Source organism: Chelonia mydas, chromosome 9, assembly GCF_015237465.2.
Source record: "Chelonia mydas isolate rCheMyd1 chromosome 9, rCheMyd1.pri.v2, whole genome shotgun sequence".
Taxonomy (NCBI): domain Eukaryota; kingdom Metazoa; phylum Chordata; order Testudines; family Cheloniidae; genus Chelonia; species Chelonia mydas.
In genome coordinates this window covers 42,578,160-42,605,162 of record NC_057855.1, presented here as the reverse complement: position 1 = coordinate 42,605,162, position 27,003 = coordinate 42,578,160, and the positions used below count along the sequence as shown (strand labels likewise).

Sequence of the window (27,003 nt, the reverse complement as noted above, 5' to 3'; positions counted from 1 at the left end):
GCAGCTAGAAAATACATGTTTTATTGGTAAAGTGAGCACATCAGATATGGAAATCAGAGGCTAGAGACATGGGATGGCACCATGACATTTTTACAGAGTAGAACTGTACTTACGTGCATAATTGTTTTTCTCTTTCATGTGAGTATTTGGTGGATTGTTCAGTGCATGTTGGGGAAGGGATGCTGAGTATTTGCTCTTGTTCTCGTATGCATTTAGACATGTTCCCTTAGTTATGAATAATTTAATGATTTATTATACCCTCGTTCACCATTTACTAAAGCTTCCAAAGTCTTTCTGGCATGGAAGCATTAATACTAAAAATAACTGGGATGCTAACAGGGGTGGAGGTCAGCCCCTCATGGGACCTCATTGGATTAGGCTTTGAGAGAAGATTTAGCTGAATTTTCTTTTCTGTGGGCCTCTCCTTGCTGTGGTGTCTGGGGTCAAATCTTACCATGAAAATACTTTGGATGGTCTCCTCTTAGTACAGTGCACACATGTTCAAATCAATAAAGCATTACAGAAGCTGTCACGGACATTTCTATTAATCATTAAATGCCCTGGATAAGGGAGAGGAACGGCAGAGCATTGGCCAAACTGTCTTTGAGGATGGGATGAAGGGTGGTAGAAACAGGATTGAACTAGCTTTACTGAGCTAGGGATGAGGACAGAGGATCCAGCCAGAGATCCAGTTGTGTGGGAGCCAGGGCTGAAGGTCAAGATGGAGGGTTTTGTAGAACACCTTCCTTCATGTGATGAGTCCTGTATTTTGATGAATAATTCATCTGACTTTATCCACTATTTGGTCATTGTCCTGGAGATGAAAACCTAGCGGCTTCTTGCCCTTTACAAAGAGAAAAGAAATGAATCTTGTTTATTCTGTTGATAAAGGAGTCCAAAGAGCTATGGAGAGTCCGCTGATCATGTTCTTTTCCTAGTACATTAGAACACTGCAAGTGTAAAGGAAAAAGAAGCATTAGAAAGGAGATGTTCCTCCTTAAAATAAAAAGAATTTGACACCTATTCTTGCACTGCCTGGGACATTCTTCACTAAAAGCTACAGAGTCATGTACAAGTTCAATAGCATCAGGTTATACAATACATGAGACCATTGCAGCAGATCCGAGTTTTGCAGCTGTGTTATACAACTATGATACAGTAATTTATAAGGAGAGACTTAGCGAGAGACCAGTTCACTTAGTTTATTTTCAAGAGGGGGTTAAGGAGATTTTTAGCACCTTTACCTGCTAATCTTAAATTTAGAGGTTATATTCAACCTCTGGAAAAGTCTTGTGGCCTAAAGTGGAGCTCAAATGCAGAAAAAATATATATATTAAAATGTACCACACTTTGAGGATATTTATTGATGTGACTGGAACTTTGATAAGATCTTTAGCTTGAGGAGCTATATCACAATGCATCTTTGAATAAAATGTTCATCTCCCATCCTACTTCTGCACTCAAATCACCTTGAGATCAGGCTTCTAGGTGCTGTGCTGTCGAGATTGGGAATTCTCAATATGTGAGATGATCAAGCCTGTTCACTATAGTTATTTATAATCTCTGATGAAATCATTAGATATTTTTGGGACTTCCTGGCAGCAAATTCCATTTCTATTTGCTCTATAATGTACTTGGAACTCTGCTGTATGAATAAGATCTGTCATCAGCTTTTTGACTATACACTATGAACTATGACATTTGGAACACAACACTTCAGAGTCACATCCACTAGCAAGAGGATCAACAAACTCAAAAGTGTACAGAACAAGTTTCCAAAGTTTCAGCAGCATTACACAATTATGATTTGGTCATCTATAAAGATGAACTAGAGACAGGTTCAGTTCATTTATTTTAAAAAGGAGTTAAGAAGATTTTAATTAACACCGCTGCCTGTGGACAATCTTGAATATGGGCGGGGGGCGGAGTGGGGACGACCACATTCACTTTCTGGAAAATGTTGCTGCCTAATCTCTATTTTTCTAGTATTCATGTGAACTAATTTAAAAAAAAATGTCAATCCTGAAGGATATTTATTAACTTGACTGGGAGTTTGCTAAAATCTGTGGCTTAAGGGGCAAGACCCCAATGGCTCTTTGACTAACATGGTCTTTCCCCATATCAAGATTACAGCCATTTTCCTCTGGTCAGGTACACACATTGGTCAGCTCACGCACCACTAGGGGCAATAGTTCTTAAATACAGACCAGTGTCTCAGTTATCTCCATGAATTAAAATCACAGGCACATTGTCCATGACTCAGTCTCCCAGAGGTGAGTATTCACTTGTTAACATTTCCCGGAGAGAGTTTGTCTAAAAATCATTAGTTGCCCTTACTCACGTTGCAGCTTGGGGCATTGGAGATCAAGTGTCCATCTTTTTCCTTGGCAATTTGGATATTCTCTTCAGTGGGATTCTTCCCACACCTCCTTTTGTCCAGACTGTCCTAGAGTTGGATTTTAAGGCATCTCGATGTGCACATCACAGGGAGCACTGCTGAGATGAATGTGGATGGTGCCTGAAGAAACAAGAGGTGACTTCCCTCCCCAGCAGTCCCACGATGGTACCACTGGCAGCTACCACCGAGTGTCTGCCCAGCCACCAGAGATGTGAAGTCACAGAAAAGAACTATATTCCCTCTATACAGATATTAAATATCAACATCCCCAGGACCCCCAGTGCCTCCCTAAGTAGCTAGAACCATTCATTAGGAGAACAAAGTATTAGTACACAAGCTAACTCTACTCTGTAATGTGGTGGTTTCAGAGGAATTGTAGGAGTGTAACCAAGGACAGAATTTGGCCCAGTGACATACAGCTGAGCAGCTGCTCTATACCCTCAGTCATCCACTGCTTCTCAGTTACATAGTCCAAGAAGCAACATAAGGAGGATCCAGGAAAGAAGGATCCGTCTTTAGTCAACCAAGTTTGAATATTCTTATTTTTAAGAAGGACTGGGGAGATTTAATGGAGATCTAATGACTACTCAGGAAGGAAGATGGTTGAAGTACAACAATATGCCTTTGCCATCCTGCTTCATAAGGGCTCTGAAATGTGCACCAAAGGGCCATTAAAGACCATAACACTTAACACCTAGATAGTATTTAGATCCCTACATGTGAAAGCATTTCACAAAAGGAGGATAAGTTTAATAATCACCATTTTCTACTGTGGAAACTATTTCGAGAAAGCTCAGTGCTTCTCCAGTTCACACCATACAGCATGAAAGACCTGGGAAAACAATTCAGTTCAGCTTAAACCTGAGCTAACAGACAAAGTAAAGTGAAAAAAGCCACTCAAACAAAATTAAGAGCATACAGACTGGTTTAACTAAACTGGTTTAAATGCACACTTTACTTAAGCTGGTGCAACGCTCCATGTAGACAAGGCCAACCTCTACGGCTGTGCAATTAACAGTGTGCAATATACATTGTTTCCTCACAAAGGATCTCTCTGGTGGAGAGAGTGAATGGATAATACAAGAGACAGGAAAGATGGAACCATCCAAAGTCCAGGCCTACATATCATCAGCCCTGATGTTAATAAGGAGGCAGCAGTGGCAAAGAGTAGTTGATGGCGCTCATTGTGTAATCCTGAACCTGGGAAACAAAACACCAACGATTATACCAAGGCCATATTGACTGTGCCTTTAAACTCTACAGTCAGCACTTGCAAACCTAGGTGTCTAAAGTTAGGCTCTTAAATCCATATTTAGGCATCTGAATTAAACTGCCCGGTTGCCAAAGGCTCCCAGTTCCCACTGAAGTCAGTGACAGAGGTAGAGGCTCAGCACCGTGAAAAATCAGGCTGTTTACTTAGTTTCTTAGATGTAGATTTGGGTGTTTGACTTTCAGTACCCAAGTTTGAAAATATTGACCCAACACCCTGCATTTCCCTGTTCCTCCGTGTGGCTCTGCCTGATCAGAAGGGAATTAGCAACATGGGCCTCTAATTCTGAGAATTTCAGGCTTCATGTACATTAATTGACCTTTAACACACAATGGAGAATGTGCGGCTCTTCATAGTGTAATGGAGAGATTTAGGTTAGATAATAGGAAAAACTTCCTAACTCTAAGGATAGTTAAGCACTGGAACAGGTTACCAAAGGCGGTTGTAGAATCCCCATCATTGGAAGTTTTTAACAACAGATTAGACAAGTACCTGTTAGGGATAGTCTAGGTTTATTTGGTCCTGTCTCAGTGCAGGTGGATGGATTTGATAACCTCTTGAAATCCCTTTCAACCCTACATTTCTACAATTCCCCATTGACGTGGCATAATAATCAACTGAGGGCTCTTAATACTGTACTAATGCTCCCCATCATTTTAGAGACATACATAAGTGTTCTCCTTATTTCTGTGACTATATCAAAAAGAAAATTCTAATTTGTTAGCCTACTGCTTGGTGTTATACCCTTGGAAATACCTGTTGTGTCTACACTGCCCTGCAGTTTGGATTATGAGGGTGTGAACAGCTTTGTGCACAAAGTGCTGTGCTGTAACTCCTCTGTGTGGATGCTGCAGGTGTGAACTTAAAGGTCCTGCGTTTGCACTAGTGTACACATATCAAGCTAGCTGGGCCTTGGGTCCTGGTACACAGCAGTGAATGGGTACTGCACAGCTGCCTACTGCCCCAACCCTGGGAGCAGGTGGGAGGGGCGTGTGCAAAGCCTGGGCTCCACTTCCTGGAGCAGAGCCGGGATGCAACACTGAACAGAATCACCCTCTCTCTAAAAAACAGATTGGCCCTTGTTTGCTGCCAACACTTGTGCTGGTTGGTAGGATCTTGCTGGGTTGCTTTATGCAGCTTCTCTCTATCAGGAGTGATGGAGACCCAGTGCCTCTGTCTGCACTGTGCTGTTTTTGTGTAGCACCTACAATTATGGGGTCTTCGTCAATTACCAGGGCTGCTAGGCACTATGGTAATACCATGAGAAATAAGAAATCTGGTAATCATCTATTATTTACTTTAGGGATCAATAATTGACAGGTCATGAGCAGTTTTATCTCCTGTTTAAAGGTTTGTGGATATCAAAGAAGTATGGGGCACAGACCAAGAACTGCAATGCTCACTGGTGGCAAAATCCTTTTGCCTCTATAGCCAGAGTCACTTCTGCCATTGTATCTAATCCACAGTATGATCCTCTGAGGTCAATTTTCTTGCTCTGAATTTCTACCTCATTGCACTTAACACCCGAGAACAGGATTTGGCCTGAAGGCTCAAACCTTCCCTTAGCAACCCAAGGAAAACATCTATGCCCTCTTCCCATCATACCTGGAAAATGCTCTGCAGCCCTTTTGGAGTGGGCTGGGCCTCCGTAAACCTCATCAGTATTTCATCCAGAGCAGCCAGGACCCCAGTGTACAGACTCTGAAACAAGAGGATAAGCTCAGATGAATGTTTTCTGAGCCAGGCACTTGTGGCCATGTTGAAGGGGACAATAGGGCTAACGTTCCTTGTTAGTCAAAGAGCTTCAAAGAGGGGCAATAGTGAGGAAAGTGGGATTTTGGGGGTACTATCCCTTTAAAAGCAGCAGAGGAAGGAATGTTGTAGCTTGAAGGTTCTGTGATAACTGAAGCAGGAAAGTAGATAGTTGGCTTGAGGCAGGAAACTGCCAAAAGTGCAGTAGGAAAAAACAGTCAAAGAGGGAGAGGCAGAGTAGCTCAGTCAGTTAGAGGCTGGCTGAGGTAACAGACAAGGAGAAGCTTCTTGGGATTGAGTATCTTGCACAGAGAGGAGAGAGGCCTAGTAATTGGGGAAGAAGAGAAATGTGAGCCCCAACAGATTCAGAAACCTGGTGTCTCTTCTTCATCTACCCCCAGGGGCCTGATTGTGTCACTCGACCTTCATTTTCCCCTCCTGGGGAGGAGAATTGGCTATGTCACAAGTGGGGTTGAGACCCATCTCCTGGAAAGGACCAGCTGCCTTGTGTCACATGCCATCCATCTGATATTCCGTTTCCATGTGCAAATGTCCATTTACATCCACAAGTGTTGGTTTTGGAAAAGCAAATGGATACATATTTAGTGGCTCTTTAAAAAAAGCTGTCCTTGATTGTCCCAGTCCAAGAAGCTTGTAACAGCTTGTGTCACATCAGAAAAGGTAGGAACTTTACCTGCTACCTCTAAGCTAGCAGGAATCTCACTAAGGGGACATTTGTTCATTGCCCTGAGGTTAAACTGTTAGGACATAAGCCAACTAATGTGTAATTATAGCTCATCACCCCACAGTCACGGCCTGTTGAGAAGTGGAGTCTCTAAGCAGTCCACAGACTCTTCCGTATGAAATTCTGCAAGGAGCAAGTGAGAGGCATACAGAAGCATCCGTTTAATACTAAAATCCTGCAAAAGTGAAGCAAATGAGCTTTCCAGCCCACACACAGCCTTCTGGACATGCCCTACAGCTAAATCCCTGCCATTGAAAGCCAGAATACTTTATGGGGGATGGGAGAACCGCTCAGATAATAGGGGGAAATCATTGAGAGAGACCAGGGAGTGTCCACCCAAAAATATAATTGAATTTCCTGAGTGAGAATTGTACCAGAAGGCTCCTGGGTCCATGCTGGACTTTACCAAAAAGGGATAGCATTGTTGTTTTTTTTAATTAAAACTCTAGAACATATGAGCAAGACACAGCAATTTTCCACTCCCTTTTCCAGGGACATCACTTCTGGTTCACCTGTTCCCTGAGTCCATTAGCACATGGTTCCCAGTTCCTTTCTGCCCTTGTTCCAGGGCTTCACTCTCCAGGCCATCCAACTGCTGCGGGGTAGGGGAAAACCAGTCTCATGACTCTTCTACCCAAAACATAGTCCAATGAAATCAGCCCTTTTCAGCCTCTCAGCACTGGCTTTGCAAAGTCAGCCCCTCCCCTGATCTCCCAGCCTTCAGCCCTTTCCAGCTGCCTGACACCGGCTCTCCAGCCCAGGAAGGCCAGCAGGGTAAGCCCTCCACTGGCTTTTGACAATTTCTCCCTCTTTCCAGCAGACATCAGAAACCAGGGGCTATGGTAAGAGCTAGAGGCACCAGCCAGAAGCCAGAGCTAAGAGTCAAGCTGTATGTCAGTAATCGGCGATCAGAGCCAAGAGTCAAAGGTGAAGACAGGAACCAGAGAGAAGAGCAGAGGGCCAGAGGCTGAATCACCAGGGTAACAGAAAAGATGGGGTCTCAGTCAGAGACAGGCCTGAGGCAAGGCTGGGTGCAAAGCAGGGGCAGCAGGAACAAGGTAGCACAGCCCTAGTCTCAGAGGTGGGAGTGAGCACTGAGCAGCCAGCGAGCTGCTGCTGGCTTAAGAGCATGTCTGCTGGCCCACCCAGTCCATCAGGCAGCCTGCTGCAGGCCAGCTGTGCTTACTAGGTAGTTGGGAGACTAGCTCTGCAGCAGGCCCTGATTCCTGCAGCAACAACCTGTCCTGCTCTCTGCAGCTTTTCCCGAGACCTTCTTTAATCTCCCTGTTTTGTCAGTTGGCACCTGCCAGCCTCTCAACTGCCCTTTTCCTTGCCCTTCCAGTCTGTGCTCTCCCACTTACCTGACTCAGGTGCTCTCTGAAAATCCAGTTAGAGGTGGCTGATGAGTCACACGTGCACTGGACCTGCCCCCTCTTAAAAAGGGACCAGTCACTCTGTGACAATCCCTCAGAGACAGTTCCCCAGGATGAGGCTCTGACCAGAAAACTGAAGATCAGAGGGTGCTGCTGAAGCTTTAGTGGAATATGGGACTCTGTTAGAAAGCTGCAGTGGAGCTCCTCTAAGACTGTAGAGGAGACGGCAGTGTTAATGATATCTGCATGGTTAGTGGCATATCTGTGGGTTGTGCAGTTCTCCCTTCTCTCTCCTCCTCAAAGTGCCTTATCATGGAATTCATGCAAATTTGAATCATAGCCTAGACAAGAAGAAAGGGAGGACTGATGAAGTGAGCTGTAGCTCACGAAAGCTTATGCTCAAATAAATTGGTTAGTCTCTAAGGTGCCACAAGTCCTCCTTTTCTTTTTGCGGATACAGACTAACGCGGCTGCTACTCTGAAGCCTAGACAAGGAGTTTTCCATCGAGACAGCATAAGGAGCTGTACTGGGCTAATGGGATCCTAGGGAAACGAATGTTGTAGAGGCCTCACCTGTCTTTCCTCCTCTGCCTTCATCTGGGGATGTTCATTAAGAGCACCAATTTGATCACTGATATCACCCTTATCTATTGAGGCCATCTAGGCTTCTGAATGAAGCCCTGCAAAAAGCCACCATACTATTAGATGCACCGATAATTTCTCTGACAAGCACAGAGTCAATACAGAGACTACCCTGACCATTTAATTTGGGAATATTGTAATGAATGTAGAAGTTAGCACCATCTATTGTTGAAAAAGTAGAACAGAAGAGGATTCTTTCTAATTTTTATACCATAAAGACAGTTATTTTCTTTTAACAGAACAATAACTGTTTGTTGGCATTAATCAGACATTACATCTTTGCAAAGATGTGATTTTATGCCTAGGCTTTAATCAGTATGCATACATCCAAAATACAGAATTGACTTCAGGGCCTGCATGAATAGTAACACCTTAGATTAGCTTTGCTAAATTCTACTCTCCCCTTTGTCTGGGTTGACTCATTTGTTTTAACTGGCAATTAATAATATCATTAGATTTCTCAATGTGACCATTAGTACTGTAGAGGTGGATGAATAGATTTTGTGTCAGGGTTAGAACACTTCCATGCCCATCACACAAGGTATCCTCAGGTTTCTGAGACAAAAAGTTGTAGAATGCTATTTAACATTTCATAAATTGCTGTTTTTGAAAAACCAAGACAGTGCTTTGTGCATTTCACTCCACTCAGATCAAGAAAACTGACTAGCCAATTTCAACATTGGTTTGGAGCAAGTTTCTAATCAGGCTCACTTCCCTGTTGTTATACTTAAGTAGGAAGCTTCACTATGTTTGTTGCCAATGCTGCAGTTTCTCCTTTATAGAGTAACTGTTTCAGTTGAAAGTTTATACATGTCTTGAAAACATTTCAGTTACTATTCATTTTTGTAAAGCTTTCTTTGTGTTTTGGACCTAAATTGACCTCAAAGTCCATGCAACTCTTAAAGGGGTAGACCCATGCTGCCAGCGGACTATGGAAGGACCCTTGGCCAGAGCTTTGAGGTTGTTCTTTATTTACCGTTTGTATAAGAGTAATGCTCAGAGAGTCTTAGCAGGATTGTGGCTTCGTTGTGCTAGATATGGTATAAACAATCTTGTGGCTGAATTTATTCCTATGTTTGCATTCACTTAGCTTTTTTAAGGAACCCACACAGTGAAGTCACTCATCAAACCCCCCCCGACAAGATTCATTGTGACCATTATTATTAGATGTTTAATGTGTTTGTGTTCTTAGCCAGGCATGTAGGTCTAACAGTAAACGCAACACCTTCTGCTGGGGGCAGTCACTGCAGCAGGTCTGCTACTCACTCTAGCTTTGGTTGAGCCAGCAGACCCAGGATTCATTCTTGATGTAGGAAAGGGCGTCACCCACAGAGACACAAGAGCCAGAGTATTACTGCTGTACCCTGGAGAGAGAAGGCGGCTGATACACCCTTGACAGAGGACTGTGACTCAGTGTGAAGGTGCACAGAGCTTTGGAGGGAAGCTGGTGGCCCAGAGTGAGGAACTGGGTGGAGGATTGCTGATTGAAACCCTGGAATGTGTGGTTTATCCTACCAGAGAAGGAAACTGAGGTGTGGCGGCCTTACCCTGACAGAAAGGTAGGCTGTGGCTATATTGTTGTCAAGGCTGATTCCCCACTCTGGCACGTGGAGTGCAGAAGATAGGGGCCTGCAAGGATTCTAAAAATTAATACTGGCCACTCCAGGCTTGTATTAAACTCCCAAAGTTACCGCTTTTCTCTGACCTTGGATGGGAGATGCTGCCACCACCCAAGTGCAAAAACCCCTTTGAGAAATCAAGAAGGCGTACTTGGGAATTTCTTCCTGTGGGGGTACCCTCAAGCCCTTTCACCCCCGCTCCAGGGAAGAGCTGAGAAAGAAAGCAAAGGAAATCAGCTGTTGCCACCAGCTAATTACACAACATGTGCACAAACCTCTTGGACACAAAATCCAATCCTGTTCTTGAAAAAGGTAAATTTTATTAAAAACAAGCAAAACAAGAGCATTTGGTGTTAGCACAGAGGAGTCCATAAGCCATAAAGAAATAAACAGAGATAAACCTAATCATGTCTTCCTAGACATTTCCTGATCTACTTAAGTATCTGGGGTTTTAAATTAGTAGTTTCTAGGTATGATTGGATGATTTTTCATACCTGGCCCAAGTTCTTACAGTATCGTTGCTCTGTCCCTTCTTCTTCCCGAGAACAGACAGACAAAGGGGAAGTTTTTCCCCCAATTTTAAAAAGTTCTAGCCTTCCCATTGGCTCTTTTGGTCAGGTGCCCACTCCCTTCCTTTTACAAGGAGACTTATGCAAGGAGACTTTTTGCAAGGAGACTCCTTATGCAAGGAGACATCCCTCAGGGGCAAACTGCAGTCTGAAGTGGCCACTCATCATTGGCTAGGGGGTTGGACCTGTTGCCTTTCCCTGCAGCCCCAGTACCTCCTGTCAGGCCTCAGTCTGGAAGGTTGCCAGGCCTGGGCTCCCCAGCTCAGCCTGCTTCTTCCCCAGCACTGCTCTATTGAAGATACCCTGTGCTCCCAGGCAACCCCATCCTTCCCACCCCAAGGTTGGAGTGAGACTCTCTCTCCTACCTAGCTTACAGCCCTTTTTATACCAGCCCTACCGGCCTGGATTGGCTGCTACCTGCCTTTGCCTGATTGGCTCCTCGGGGCAGACCTTTCCCAGAGCTTGTTTTAACCCCTTTCTCCCTGGAGCAGGGTGCTCGCCCTACTACAAGCACAACCTGTGTATTTAAAAAAATATTTTATTTCTATGACTTTAGTTCAATTAATTAAAATGCAGATGTCTCAAAGGGAAATACTGAATCATCTGTCAGGTGAATGCAGCTTGAATTTCCAAGGCATTAATGGAGCCAGATTAGTTGAGACACAGGATGGTTGAAAGACTCTCTTATCTAATACTCTACCTCCTCTTTCCAACTTTGTACAAACACTTCATTCCTAGAAGCACAGCAATCATATAAGTCACAACATGTAGCTGTTGCATAATGGGTGAATCTATCACAGAAGCATGAGGAAGGAAAGGTTCCTTCTGAGTTTCCCGTATAATATCAGTCTCAAGAGCTGATTTTTTAAAAGATGCATATCTTTTATAGGAGCTGCACATGGGCATCTTCTAAGATGCAAATACAGTAGGAGGCATAATCCTGCAGCAGGAGAGAAACTCAGTAATGCAGTGCTGCTCTGGCTATTGTGAGTGGTTAGAGAACTCCAATGCTTGGCTGCTCCTCCCGCTGCCACAAGGGGAAAGCATGATAGAAGACAAGCCCAATAATACTTAAGTTTACTCCTGAATTTGCAATGTTCACATAGATTTGGAACTGGGCCAGACAAGTCTGCTCATTCCCTAGCTTCAAGTGGAAGCTAAATAGGAACGGAGGCCCAGATCCATGAAGGGACTTAGGTGTTGTGTTGAGGTGCCAAACTTTTAGACTGCTAGAATCCACAAAGCCTAAGTTAGCTGCATAGGCTCCTACAGAGTGAATTGGAAGAGACAGGAATCTTAAAATGTGGTCCACAAAGCCAGCCAATAGGAGATTTTTGACCAGAGGGTGTACTAAGTCCTGCCCCTCTCACTGAGATGGGCGCCTGGGTGCAGGGAGGTGCCTATGTCAGTTTAGCAATCCAAGAACTGGGGGAAGGTAGGCAGTCAACCACCTAACTAGCATGTGGGACCCAAAACAAAATGGGTTGGTGGGAGGGGGAGGACCTCCCTTATAACCGTTAGCCTAGTAGATAGGGTACTCACTCTGGATATGAGAGACCTCTGGTTCAAGCCCCCCTTCCTTCTGAGGGGAAGGAATGTGAACAGGGACCAGCCACCTCTCAGGTAAGTCCCCTAACCACTAGGCTATACAGTTATTCTCACTCTCTCTGGCCCAATTCATATTTTATTATTCAATTATTTAATTAAAGTGGAACAACTTCAATAGGAGAGACTGAGGGTGATCCACATCAGTGTCCACTTCCTATTATAATTCCTCTGTGTGCCAATGATAACATCTCTGACAGAGACAGAAGAATTTACTTGGCCAAACTTAGGACTCTCTCAAATGGTAGATTCTAGAATTAGAACAAAAGTAAAGTACTTGAGGTTTGAGTTCTAATTAGGCTCTAGTAAAACATGAGTCTTAATTTCTTAAACTGTTTCCTTGGGAATCCTAAATGTTAAGGGCAATATTTTGCTTCATTTACTGATGCTGCGTAATGCTTAGCAGTACCTCAATGGGAACACTTGCATGGATAAGTTACTCAATAGGAGTAAGGGTTGCAGAATCTGTCTCTAAACTTTCACAGTTTGCAATTTACAAATGAAGTTTCAGCTACTTGACTATCTTACATATGAATTCAATATTAGAATTTGTCAAGTGTGTTGGAAATGTAAAGTTTGAACTGCTAGCTATTGAATACTAAAAGAGCATTTGGAAGATTGCTAATGTCTTACTGAAACAAATAATAAAATCCTCCCCAAAACCACTGTCTTTCCATCAGACAGAAGAACCATGGGTCCTGTCTTTGGATATTTCTGCAATTTTTTCTGGTATGGTATTGCACAATATTATTCAACTGATAATTTTTTTAAAACAAAAGCTTAACTCAAACAGGTGTTTTAAAGTAAGAAAATAAAATGTAAAGTTCCAACAGCCCTGTTAACTCTTGGCACATCTGGGCATTTTGGCATATACTTAAAAACATAAGATGAGCTCTTCATGTGGTGACAACTGACTGTTTGCAGTTGAGCTGTGCTGCTTTACATCAGCTAATGATCTGGCCCGTTAAGTGTGCAGGTTGATAAACTACAGTTAACAAGATAAATACAGGAAACATACTGCCTATGATCTTTGAACTAGATTAGACCAGCTGGTCTCTCCATGATTAGCTTCAATAAAGTTTAAAGTGAAAGGTATGTTTGTTTCTTTAATGCATGCATAAACATATTTTATCTCTAGGCACCAGCCCTCATGTGCCAGACACATCCATTAACCAGTGTATTCCCATGCAGCTTGAGAATGTGACCACACAAGGCATCCTTCATGGCCATTGCTGTAACAGATTCTGTACCAGCAAGAGATATGTTTGGTGATTGTCTGTATGCAGACCCCAAAGAATCATTACTGTCAAGCTCTTCCCTCCCCAAGTACTCCCCCTTCTCCTCATATATATTGTGAAGCACGCAACCTGCCCAAATCACATGTATGGTGTTAAATGAGTGTGTAAGCAGTGCCATCTTTCTTTCCATTGGCCAATGAATGGTACAATCCACCACTTGCTCAGTGTGCAGTGAACTTCCTCTTGTCCTGTTAGTGTAAATCAGAATAATGCTTTGTCAACCAGGGCAGCAGAGGGTATGCTGAGTCAACTAAAATCGGTGGAAAAGGTCAGCCCATTGATAACTGTATTGAGGGGGACAATGTACCAACTTGCCCATGTTGAGACAGGTTGGACCTTCAGAACACCTTGGCATTACACACCCTCCCTGTTCATCTGATGTAGACATCCATGAATGTGTTGTGGTGTCCCAAAGGCATGCATAATGCACTAGTATTCTTTGCTGTTAATGTATTCATTTGCTTCAAAGGGTGAGCATAGGATGGTTATATGTGTACCATGAGTACCACTGGTGCTGCTCAGGTACCCCATCTGCTTAAACCCTGCAATTATTTTGGGAATATTTCAAATACTTTAAGTGCAACTATACACCAGGCTAAATCACTTCCAATACAGCTTCAGCAAACATACCTGCAACTTGGTTCCACCTTTCTGAAATAGGATAAAACCATTTTTACTCAACCATTCCATTTCCTTGTGTACACGAAACTTAACTGTTTTTTTTTTTTTTTTGCTTAGGCTCAAAATCTGGATGTGTGCAGTGCTCTGACCATACTTTCTCATGTGAAATAAAGTTGGTTTACTATTGTATTTGCTATTCAGAATGTTTTGATTGCCTTGGCTTGTTTGACTTTGCCTTATGGATTCTTAAAGTTATAGCTTTTGAAACCATTTTTGGTTAGAGGTTGTGTTGACTTTCTAATTGAAAACAAATATAAAAAGAAAGAATGCTCTCACCTCAGTCTAGTTGTGGGGGCAAAAATAAAGTTCAACCATAAAAGCTGTCTAAGGTTTCTAGCTCAGAAACAGGACTTTGATGAAAGAAATGGCAAAACTTCTAGAGAACTGGAAATGCTTCGGGACTGTTTTGTATTAACATGCCCCCGTTTGTGATGGGGAGGGAGGAATGAAGGGGTTGATGTGAGTCAGCATGAGTTAGATGGCACTAGAGCATGATGGTATATGCAAAGAGTCATTGTGGTGTAGGAGCATAATTATTGTATTCATTCCTAACCTGGTACTGTTCATTTCTCCTAACTACAGTATATAACCCTTTGACAAGTGTGGCTGCTTTGCCTCTTATACATTATACCTGCCAGCTGTTCCGGCTCAGTTGGGAATCCGTGGATTTATAACCTCCATCCCAAGTGTTTAAAGTTTTGGTCATGTTATGGTTGCCTGCTACCTCCATTTAAACAAACACCATGTGGGATAGTTGTGCATCCCCTCTTCCTGTCTTAATGACCTGTCTTGAGGAGAGACTGCTCTTGTCATCTGCGCAGTAAAGAGACACCTACCAGTTTTGCAGACTTGCTGGCTTTAAAGGTCCTGTACTCTCTAGCCCAGTGAAATTTTTGTGACTTATCCTGGCTGTGACTAAATATCTTGGCTGCCACTGAGCAAATAAAGCTTCCTTGGGGTGGAGGTAATCCTGCGGTTGTAGCATTGCAACCCTTCTGGCAGTGTATTTCTGGCAAATTAGTCTAAGATCCCACCTGCACTGTAACATCTACTGTGGAAGGAGATCTTACCTTAGAGAAGTGGTTCTCAAACTAGGGCCGCCGCTTGTTCAGGGAAAGCCCCTGGCGGGCTGGGACAGTTTGTTTACCTGCCTTGTCTGCAGGTTTGGCCGATCGCGGCTCCCACTGGCCACGGTTCGCCACTCCAGGCCAATGGCGGCTGCGAGAAGGGCGGCCAGCACATCCCTCGGCCTGCGCCACTTCCCGCAGGCCCATTGGCCTGGAGCGGCGAACCATGGCCAGTGGGAGCTGTGATTGGCAGAACCTGCGGACGTGGCAGGTAAACAAACGGGCCTGGCCCGCGAGGAGCTTTCCCTGAACAAGCGGTGGCCCTAGTTTGAGAACCACTGCCTCAGAGTATTCCCCTCATATGGTTAGGTCTTGCACATTAGATGAGACCAAACTATGTTCCAGAATTGTGATACATCCTTTTTACTTTGCAGGACTAGAGCCTTATTTCGGAACATGGTTAAAACATGGGTTGGTCCTGTCACATTGTAACACTGACATGTTTTAACTGGTTCTGAGAACAAAGTAGATTTTGTACTAATATTAGCTGGGATCTTAATCTCAATTGACTGAAGTAACTTTAACTGCTGGTTTTCTACTGTAATGTATTTTCTAACCTCCCAGAAATGCATGGCCTGTCACAACTTGTTTGCTTAATTATAAAAGGCTAATTGAACATTTTCTATCCTAATTAGCTAACAAGAAGGGATGGAAGAGCACCCAAAAGGCCAAGGTTCTGTTAACCCTTAAAATATATTGGTTCGTGTTTAGTCTAAACAATATCATGGGCATTGATTGTCACTGAGTTAAAAGTATATTTAACAATAAACACCTCTCTCTTCCCCATATTTTATATGTTTTGGTACTTGCATGTGACTGGGAAGGTTAGCTTTAAGCCGTATATATAATGCAGCTACGATCCTGCTGGCAGAAACCATACCAGACAAACCCCTTATTCAATCAAAATCCAACACACACTTTCACTCTCTCTCTCTGTTAAACGGTGAATGTGGTGCCTAAGGGTGGGGAATTGATATTTTTGGGTAGACAAAAACATAGTATAGAAGAAAGTTATGCAAGATTCCCCATACACATGTTGCCTGACTTGCAACATCCCTCTTCTGTGCCAGTACTTTGCTCTGAGTAAAAATAGACAATTGGGCAACGTCCTTGTGATGTGGAAAGAAGTTCTCAAAACCTAAGGTGAGACCATCTTACCTACTTTCATTTCAGAGCAATGGCAGGACTTGAACTCAGGACTCCTGGGCTATGTCTATGTTAGAAAATGTCACATATGTTATTTCCTCAGCAACAATGGAGCTTTACTGATGCTACTGACAGCATATGCACAAAGTGTAGATTGGGCTCTGAGTGGGGTTAAAGGACATGGATTTAAAAAATGCCTCCAGCCAGTATGCTACACACCAGTGGTAGCACTGTTGCAACTCTCCATTGCTGAAAGATGGGAAAGATGTTTCCTAGTGTAAACACATCCCAGAAGTGAGAAACCAGATTATGGAGCATCTAATCCCCTCTAGTCTGACCTCTGGGTTTGTTTTATTTGGAGCTAATCCTGCAGTCCTTACCAAGGTAAAGATCTAGTTTCATTAAGGATCAAAAGTCTAGGGGCTGTTACATTCTTTTCATTTAACTCTGGACGGTTTGACTCTTTCTACTTCTTTATGATTCTTTGCATAGTCTGGCTCCTGGAAGTCAGTGCTTTCAGGGAAACCTTTACTCTTCTCCAGTATACTGCAACTCACTGACACAGATTTTGTAAATAGATCGGTTTCTCCTGCCTCCCCTTCAGGCGGTGTTATCTGTAACTGCAATCAGAGATAATGTAATCCTCTTAGGTTGCTGAGTGTATAATGTGAATAATTCAGCACCAGAGTGACATCAGGTTACTATCTATCAGTTACTGCTACTGCAACCTGCAAAATATCTTGTTTTTAATTGCTTACTAAAACCACGAACAGGAAATATAAATGCATAACGAATTGTGTGCTTAGGTAGCTTTTGCCCTACACCATGTGACCCTGCTAAGAGGCAACATCATAGTTCAGAACTTTTCCCCTAAACCAACAAAATATACACAAATTAACTCTGCAAAATCAATATGCATACTTGCTTTTATTCTGGCTACCCATAGACGCATCTACAAACCCCGTGCACAGATTTCTGCTGTCAGAAGTAGCACATCTCCATGCATCTGAAGAAGTGGGTTTTTTACCCATGAAAGCTTTTTCAAGACTTTTTTTTAAAACTTGTAACTGTTGTGTCATTTTCTTTGGGCAGCATAGAAGGAGGGGAATTTGAAAGATGAAAAGGTAGTGGTGGACTGGAGATGGGACAGCATTCCATGTATGGGCGAGTGGAAATGCATGGTATAATTGTGGAAGAAACAGGCAACTGCATTATTGAGGCTGGCATCATTGGTGGAGCATGGTGAGTGATGCCATAGGAGAGACTAGAGCTAATGAACATCGAAATTGTGCAGAGCCATCTATTAACTGTGTGTCATATCTCATCTCTTTTCATGGGAGGAAGGCTATGGCTCAGAGCTACTAAAACACAGAGATTTAAGCACAAAAAAGTTTGGAAAAATACTCAGTTAAGGATCTCATTCTGACCTCGATTCTTTCCTAGCGGATCTGCAACACAGTTAGGCACAAGCAAAAGCACTTCTGCCAGAAGAACTGCACAAACTCAGCCTTTCAATCATCCCATTTTTTAGGTTCCGATTGGTTGTTAACGCTTCCCCTTCACTTTTGGCAGTGGGATGTCATAGGTTCTGTACCTCTTTTCTAGCACTTCTCTAGTAGAGGTGACCCATGCTATAGAGCAAGTCAAATGCTGTCCCCAGCAAAATCAGATTTCCAAAGAATTGCACAGGCCTGAGTGAGGGCATTATTTTGGTCATGTGCCAAGGATCTCTTGGGTTCCAGAGTTGACGTTTTTGTGACAACAGTTACTCCATTAGCAGCTTGTTTGGAGGATAATTTATATGTAGTTTACAAAATATATTTATGCAGATAATCATATTTACTTGTGCTTGTATCAACCTTGATAGAGGAAGAGATATGAAGTGTGATTCAGAGCAGTAAAAACCTGCAGTTGAGTAGCTTTGTTCTCTCTCTCCGCTTCTGAAGAAAGAGTAGCATGAGCCACACTTTATGATGCTATATATGGGCTATATTTTGCTATTGGATGCCTGTTGTACACCCCTCTCCCACAGCTTCCGCCACAAAGTGCACCATCAGTTCTAACATCAGCCAAAACAGCCAGCACGGCTGGCAGAGAGGGGAGCCAGAAAAGCTCCCCAAAAGGGGCTGTCCACAGTAAGCCAACAAGCCAAGGAAAGTTATTTGGCTGCAGCCTGATTACAAAATACTGTTAAGGTCTACAATACACTTCAAAATAGAATCATGTTGTAATCAAGTTAGAGGACAACTGTGCTGTAACCAGTTTGCCTGACATGGTTGTATTTTTGTCATATACACAAGGTCACTTGCACTAGGGAAAAGGTGCAGAGTCTTTTCCAAAAAGTCTTCCTGTGGGGGACAGGAGTGGGGGCTTTATGGATTGATCCAAGAGTGCTGTTATGGGAGAGAAGGGAGAAACTTTTGTACAACAATAGACACCCTAAATGCCCTTATTATCATCGAGAAAGACCCTACTGTAGTACATACTTGCAAGGGAATAATTAAGTTTATTGCTGGAACAGTAAGTAGAATGGCCTGGCTCTTCATATTTAAATTCCAGTTCTACTAACCATGTCTGCTGGCAGGGACAATGGCAGGCCATGTCTACACTACCCCCTATGTTGGCAAAACTTTTTTTGCTCAGGGGTGTGAAAAAATACACCCCTGAGCAACATAAATTTTGCAGGCATACGTGCTCGTGTGCACAGTGCTATGCTGGCAGGAGACACTCTCCCGCTGATATAGGTACCACCGATCATTTAGGTGGTTTTATTGTGTTAACAGGAAAGCTCTCTCCTGTCAGCATAGACAGCTACATGAGCGATCTTACAGTGACATAGCTGTATCTGTATAGCTCAGCTGCTGTAAGCTTGCTAGTGTAGACATGGCCTTAGTGAAGGTCTTGGATAGTGGAATAGAAGCAGGTCATATGACTTTCTAGTGCAATATCAGAAAGAAGGTAGGGAGGGGTGTGATCTTTTTGTCAGAGGCGCCTGAGTGTTGTTGGCATGAATGCATCTATTGTTAAGCATAGATCTACTGTTGATGATGGAGTCTCGTTTTAATGTGGCTGATTGAGGATTCTGCAAAAACTACGGGTGAAAAGCAATGTCAGACCAATGCAAGAACTGCAAACACAGTATTACCAACCTCAAATGTTCAGAAAGCATGAGTCAGGCTCTCCAAAAATCATGAGTTTGGCTTTAAAATCATGAGATTATGATGTAAAAATAATACATTTGGGGTTCTTTTTATTTGCCATCTGCTTTTTGAGTTTTTAGGGTGCATTGGGGTCTCATTTTGAAGTTTTCTGCACAGCCATGAGGGCTAGAAACTTACTTTTTCTTTAAGAATGAAGGTTGAAATCCTCATATATCCACTTGAGTCCAGGAGCTGGGGCTTTAAGAAAAACAATAATTCTCATGAGACTCATGACAAAATCATGAGAGTTGGCATCACATTGACTTAAGTGCTATGCCTTTAGGGGAGATGGAGTTGGTGTAGAGGGCGAGTTACACTGGTGGGAGCTGCATTTTAGGGCATGGCTACACTTGCAGCTGTAGAACGCTGTGAGTTAAACCAGCCCTCGGAGAGCGCAGTAGGGAAAGTGCTGCAGTGTGTCCACACTGTCAGCTGCAAGCGCACTGGTGTGGCCACATTTGCGGCACTTGCAGTGCCATTGGAAGCAGTGCATTATGGGCAGCTATTCCACAGAGCACCTCTTCCCATTCTGGCGCTGTGGCTTGTGGGAAGGGGTCATTGGGTGTGGGGCATTCTGGGTCCTGTCCCAACCCCCCATGACGCATCGCTTCACATCCCAGCAATCCCTGTGCTTCCATCCACATTTGGCGCCATCTTTCAACACTTTTTGTACTGTGCGCTCTGCCTTCCCTTTCGTTCTGCGGGAATGGATCCCGAACTACTGAAGAATATGCTGATGGGTCTCGCCAGCATGTTGCGTTTGGCAGTTGAGTTATTCCTTAAGCTACAAACTGACAGTGAGGAGTCCAACGATGATGTCAACTCGCGTAATGCATCCGACACAAGATTGCTTGTGGCATTCACGGACATGCTCACCACCATGGAATGCTGCTTTTGGGCTCGGAAAACAAGCACTGAGTGATGGGAATCACATTATCATGCAAGTCTGGGATGACGAGCAGTGGCTGCAGAACTTTTAGATGAGAAAAGCCACTTTCATGGGACTGTGTGATGAGCTCGTCCCGACCCTGTGGTACAAGGACACGAGATTGAGAGCTGGCCTGCTGGTGGAGAAGTGGGTGGCTATTGCAATCTGGAAACTGGCAACTCCAGACAGCTACCGATCGGTCACTAACTAGTTTGGAGTGGGAAAGTCGACAGCTGGAATCGTGTTGATGCAAGTTTGCAGGGCCATTAATCACATCCTGCTCAGAAGAACCATGACTCTGGGTAACGTGCATGACATTGTGGCTGGCTTTGCACAAATGGGTTTTCCTAACTGCGGAAGGGGGATAGATGGGACGCATATTCCAATTCTGGCACCAGCCCACCTAGCCTCCGAGTACGTTAATTGGAAAGGGTATTTCTCGATGGTTCTCCAGGCGCTTGTGGATCACCGTGGGAGTTCCATGGACTTTAATGCAGGCTGGTCCGGAAAGGTGCATGATGCACGCATCTTTTGGAACACTGGCCTGTTCAGGAAGCTGCAAGCTGGGACTTTTTTCCCAGACCAGAAGATCAGCATAGGGGAAGTCTAAGTGCCCATTGTGATCCTTGGAGACCCCACTTCCCTTTAATGCCATGGCTCATGAAACCCTACACAGGGACCCTTGACAGCAGCAAGGAGTGGTTCAACAACAGACTGAGTCAGTGCAGAATGACTGTGGAGTGTGATTTTGGCCGTTTAAAGGGCCGCTGGTGCTCTCTATATGGGAAGCTGGACTTGGCTGATGACAACATCCCCATGTTTATAGCCGCATACTGTACCCTCCATAACATTTGTGAAGGGAAGGGTGAAAGATTCACTCAGACATGGAACTTGGAGGTTCAACACCTGGAGGCTGAATTTGAACAGCCAGAGAGCAGGGCTATTAGAGGGGCCCAGCGCGGGGCTACAAGGATTAGGGATGTCTTGAGGGAACAATTTGAGGCTGAAAGCCACCAGTAACGTTTGGTGCCCTCCACAGTGGTTCTAATGTTAGTAGGAATCTGTGTTTGCTACACTGACTTGCAGTGCCTGTTGCTTTCCTGGGCTGAGGTATGTTTTACTTAATGCAATAATAAAGCATGTTTTCAAAGCCAAAAACGCCATTTATTTAAAAGAAAATCCATTTATTGAAAAGAAACACAACTGCTTGGGAAACAGAAAGGACAAGGGGGTGGGGAATGGTTCAATCACAGATTTGTGTATGTCCTGTTCTCATACTCAGCCTTCCTGTCTGGAGTGCTGTGCAATGAGTGCTGCACTTCAGGCTGGCTAAAATGCATGGTGATGGGGGTTGAGTGCAGTGGGTAAGGGTCGCAGTTTGCAGGGCTGGGTGGTAAAGCTACAGGTGTTGGAGGCAACTGGTGGTGGTAAGAACCCAGATGTTGGGGAAAGTGGGTTGGAGGTGAAATGGGGGCACAAGGGAAAGTTTTGGGACAAGGGCTGCAGGGCGGGGGTAGTGTTCCGCCTGCATGGCTACGTGCGCCTGGATCGAGTCCGCTTGGCGCTCCACAGTACTTATCAGCTGTTCCGTGCTTTGGTGCTGGCGCTCTGCGCTTTCGTGCCAGTGCTCTGCATTCTGCTTGTGGAACCTCCTTTCACTCTCCCTCCACTCTTGCGCTTTTTGATTTTCATGATGGGACTGCTGCATTACTTCATGCAGCATGTCTTCTTTGCTTCTACGTGGCTTCTTCCTAATTCTTTGGAGTCTTTCGGCCGGTGATAACACGGACGGCTGAGATCTCAAGGTTGCATCTGTAAAGGCAAAATGCAACACTTAACAGAGGCAGTATTGTTCACACCAGACAGAGCAAGCAGAGTTCCCCTGTACTTAAAGACAAGCACAGTCCAAACAATAGTAGAATTTGCCTGTCCCAAATTGAGCGCACATAACCCACAGGAGCCCCAAAATGGTGAGTAAGCACAGGGTCGAGGGGGACTGATTGTTTCACTGCCGTACTGTCCTCTGGGGCTCTGTGTCTTGGGGAGAGCCAGCAGCTGCAGGGGGCCCCTATACTGAACACTGTCCCCACATTTTCCACAGGATTTCATCCTGGAAGATATCTCGCTGCTGAGGGTGACCTGGGAAGCAAGGGAGAATCTTCTGCTACAATGCGGCTTCCGCCCTGGCCCATATGTAGCTTGCCTGTGTGCAGCAATGGTCCCCCCGCCCCTCACGGCACAGTGGCGCGGACATGTTAGCCTGACTGGGACAAGGAGCACAGTAGCACTCCCAAGGAACCTGTGCAAGTGCATTGCACAGCTTCTGCATGAGACCTTTGAAGAGATCACTAAGGCCAATTACCACGATGTGAGAGAGCACATCACCACCCTAGTCCGCATCTAAGCATGCATGCAGCCCTAACCCTCCTTGCCCCAAGAGCCTGCACAGAACAACTTCCTTCCCAAAATAAAAGCCGCTTACCGGGCACGTCCTCTGGTGTTTGTCCTTCCCCCAAGCGCTGGCCTCTGCGACTGGCTACCTTCCTCCTGGCTTGAGAACAGCTCCTTGCTGCATGCATCTAGGGATGCCGGGGTGTCTTCCTCCTCCTCAGCACCCTCACTCCTGCTTTCCTCCTTCTCCTGCCTTGTTGAACTGGGCTCTGAAGTGTCCATGGTAGTCCTTGGAGTGGAGGTGGGGTCGACCCCAAGTATTGCATACAGCTCTTTGTAGAAACAGCAGGTTGTGCGCAGGGGCAAAACTGGAGTGGTGGTTTGCCTCGCGGGCTTTGCGGTAGGCATTCTGCAGTTCCTTCACTTTAATCCTGCACTGCAATGCGTCCCGGTCATGGCCCCTTTCCATCATGTCCTTTGATATCTGCCCAAAGGTATTGTAATTCCTACAGCGGGAGCGCAGCTGGGACTGGACAGCTTCCTCCCCCAAACACTGATGAGGTCCAGCACCTTGCCATTGCTCCATACTGGGGATCGCCCGACACGTGGAGGCATGATCACCTGGAAAGATGTGCTAAGAGCACTCCATGCCTTGCTGAGCAAACAGGAAGGGGATTTTCAAAATTCCCAGAGAATTTAAAGGGCGGGTCTGACGGTTGGTCACCTGAGAGCAGAGCAGTAGAGTTCAAAGTGATGACCAAAGTGGCCAGAACAGGCATTGTGGGACACTTCTGGAGGCTGATCAGAGCGCATTAACAGACCAGGGTGTCCACACTGGTGCTGCGGCACTCCAGCCGGGGCGCACCAAGCATTATGCCTCTTGTAGAGGTGGATTACCAGGAGCTCTCCAGCTGCAGAGTCACGGCTCTCTATGTGTCTTGCCAATGTGGACGCATCGTGAGTTAGGGTGCCTGGGGCTGCTTTAATGCGTTCTAACTCGCAAGTGTAGCCATGCCCTAGTGTAGACACTTACAGAGTTAGGTTGATGTAAGATGCCTTATATTGAACTAACTGTAGTGTAGACCAAGGCTTTCATTATCAATAACAATCCATTTCATAGCATGAGTACACTCCCTGCTCCCCAAGCACCTAATAGAAAACCTGCTGTTCTGTTCCCTTTCTGTATCTGTAGTGGTACAAAAGTCTGAAGGACAATATTAAGAGGGGGCAAAAGTATGAATTTTAAAAAAATATTCTCAGTGCAATTCAGTGTGTATCTTGCCCCCCAACTGAGAACAGCGATTCATAAAAAGTAGTACACGTCTGCTATTTGTTTCATTAGTTATTTATTACCGGTACTAATTTCTGTACTTTTCAGATGATACAGCTTCTTTCATGCAAGGCTTGGAAGGTACATTTGTAACAAAAGCTTTATCAGTCCTCCAGTGTCGGCCCCGCTCCCCCCGCGCCTCGTGTAATCATTACACTTCGGCTGCCATTGTGACACCAAAGGACAAAGACTGCACGGGCCAGGGCAGCGGAGAATCAACCCCCCGGCCAACCCGAACAGTCCAGGGGTGTGGGGGGGGAATGATGAGAGCGTGGCTGGAGGGGTTTATGCTCGAGCTGAAAGGGGAAGTTGAGGGGGATCTGTTTCATTCAAGGCTCCTCAGCACACTCTGAGCTCTTGTTATCCGCTTCTGGTCTCCACCGTCTCCTCCTACGACCCTGGACTTTCGGACACACACAAAGCCTCGCCGTGTTGCTGGCCCAGGAGCACTGGCAGCCCTCCGCACCGTTGTTTCCGCTATGCCGGAGCAGCGGAGCCGCACCACGCTGCTTGCCGTGTCCGCCCAGCCCATAGGCACTGGCTGGGCAGTGCGGCGGGGAGAGCCCAGGGGCAGTGGCTGGGGGAGGAGGAGACGCAGCCCCACCGCACAGCACTGAGGCGGTAGGTCAGGGTTCAGGCTGCAGCTGGGCGGTGCAAACCCGCCCGGCGGGGCGGGAGGCGTTGCGCTCCTGGGAGTGCAGGGCTCGGTGCCCGCTGGGGGGGGGTCGGCGGGCAGCCCACTCCGGGGGGCGGCCGGGCGGGATCCCGAGACGCGCCGTCTGCCGCGGCTCAGACAAAGGCGGCAGAGCCCGGCGGCCCGTCTCTCCGCGCCTGCATTGGCCCGGGGAGGGGGCGAGGAACACGGCCGGGGCTCCGAGGGTGGCTGGGCGCTGGCTCCCCGGGGTCGTTTGGACTCTCCCTGATTTCTGCCCCCGCCCCCGGAGCGGGGAGGGAAACACGTGGGGGCTCTGCTGCCGCCAGCCCCCCGGTGGGGACCGTTGTGCCCCTCCCCAAGGTGGGGGAGCCGGGATTGCGGGGGCTGAAGGGAGGGGAGCGGCGGGGGAACCGGGGAGCCCGGCCACCCCGGCTCGTGGGGAGGGGGTAGCGGTGCGGCACCTCCCCCCGCAGCAGGTAGGCTCAGCGCCGGGCCGCTGTACAGCACCCTGGCCTCCAAGTTTTGCATAACATCCTCCCCCTTCCAGCCCCCCCAGCCCGGGCCGTGCTGTCGGCTTGGGGATGAGCTTGGCTTCTCTCCTCGCTGGCAAGCAACCGGCGAGGACAGTGGCTTGTGAATAGCTGCCAAGTGGCCGGGCGGTAACAAAGGGATCCGCAGACCAGCGGCTGAGCTGCCCGGGCCGTGCTGAGCGCAGCAGCTGCAACCCCAAGTGAGTAGCACCAGCAACTTCTGGGTCTGCTGCAAGGCATCGGGCAGGCGTGTGATTGGCACACCCGAGGGAACCCGACCTGGGCTCCGGGGTAGCGGGGCTGGGGAGAGAGTGGGCGACTTCTCTAGGCACAAAGGCATGAGTCTGATTCTGGGCTGTTTGCTCTCTGCAGAGGTGGAAGGAGGGCACTGATCTTGCTAGGGATTTTTTTAAAGCAAAATTTTAATTGCACCGCAAGTTCAACTCTGGACACTGCATTGCTTGCTCCCTCCCACCCCCTTAAAGCTCATGCAGTTCCCTAGAGAGAAATCCCAGCTGTTATCAAGTACTTTTCAAATAAAATATTGCTATAAATAAATCCATTCTATCAGGAATTGGGCTGCAACAGAGTCTAAAAAAGAAATGATTAATCAACTGTTGCTTCTCCAAAAGACCAGCAGTTATTTTCGGTGTAGATTTTAGTGGCAGAAGTCTGTGCTTTTTTAAAAACAATATAATTAGTTTATTTTTTAAAGATGAAGAATTAAAAGAGGACAAAAGAAACAGAAGATACTCTTTGTTGTATAGTTGCAAGTTTCCACTTGGAAAGTAATAAAGGGCTAACTGTAGATAATGTTCAAGAATTGAGATAAACATTTCAACTTGCACATCCAAAGAAAGTGGTTTCTTATGAATTTTTGCTGTGAAAGCCTGATCTTTCTGGATATGTATGTTGTTTGATTTTGAATTTTTAAACTTTGCTCAAAACACTTCCTAGATAAAGGGGTTTTGTATTAAAATATCCAGGTCCTTCCTTATATGCTAACTACTGTTCCTGTTGCAAAAACTCGCTTGATTTTTGATGTGCTGGATAAGTTGGCAAATGTTGACCATCAGTTCAATATGTAGAACAAGCAACCCACTGAGATAATGTAACAATCAATACTGCATTTCTATAAGCTCCATGTAGTTTTCCCCTTTTGAATACAAATGTACTATATATTGCCTCCATGGGTCCTGCGTTTCCTGGCAGATTTCGCTAGCCTCAGAGGCTCACTATGACCCTCCACGTAACCCTTCTCTCTCTAGAGACAAGGGTCACAATCTACTAAGCCATTTGCATCATAAGCCAGCAAGGGAGGTGAGGAGAAGTTATGCTTCCTTGCACAGTCTCTGTTGTCTCCCAGTCTCAGTGATTAATCAGGGGGCAAAAGAAGGGAGAAGCCCAGGCCCACCCTCTACTCCAGGCTCCAGCCCAGGGACCCTAATAGTATCAGCTATGGTAGCTGACCTTTTAGAAACATGACATGTACAATTCCCTGGGCTACTTCCACCCCCCAGCAGCCCTCACTTCCTCAAGCTCCACTTCACCCTTACCTCAGGGCCTCTTTCCTTGTGCCTGATATGGTGTGTACTACTCAGCCACTCCAATAACACAACTTCCTTCCACAGCTCCTGACACACACCCACTGGGCTGGCTGGGAGGCTTTTAACTAGTTTCAGCCAGCCCCTGATTGGCTTCAGATGTCCCAATCAACCTAGCCTTCTCCCTGTCTTCTGGAAAG

The 27,003-nt window shown here is 45.7% G+C and overlaps 1 protein-coding gene and 1 long non-coding RNA gene across 22 annotated transcripts in view; one reads left to right on the top strand and one right to left on the bottom strand.

The window, feature by feature from the left end:
* LOC122461831 lies at positions 1 to 26,869 on the bottom strand. 3 transcript variants are annotated; one of them, XR_006284039.1, is made up of 5 exons: positions 8,112 to 8,248; positions 7,527 to 7,750; positions 5,274 to 5,369; positions 2,342 to 3,598; positions 1 to 950 (listed from the first exon to the last, which is right to left on the bottom strand). It is a non-coding gene; the product is annotated as an uncharacterized LOC122461831 (long non-coding RNA). The 3 variants fall into 3 exon arrangements; XR_006284040.1 differs by lacking the exon at positions 8,112 to 8,248 and adding an exon at positions 26,816 to 26,869 and having other exon boundaries at positions 1 to 3,598; XR_006284038.1 differs by having other exon boundaries at positions 1 to 3,598.
* ST6GAL1 (ST6 beta-galactoside alpha-2,6-sialyltransferase 1) overlaps positions 24,123 to 27,003 on the top strand; it is a 256,245-nt gene continuing 253,364 nt past the window's right edge. For 5 of the 19 annotated variants that reach the window (XR_006284034.1, XR_006284036.1, XR_006284033.1 and 2 more), the window contains exon 1: positions 24,817 to 25,459. The gene's annotated coding sequence lies outside the window, so the exon portion shown is untranslated. Of the gene's footprint in view, positions 24,696 to 24,733; positions 25,460 to 27,003 lie in introns of those variants that run through there. The other 14 variants (XM_043522957.1, XM_037908154.2, XM_043522953.1 and 11 more) reach the window with 10 other exon arrangements.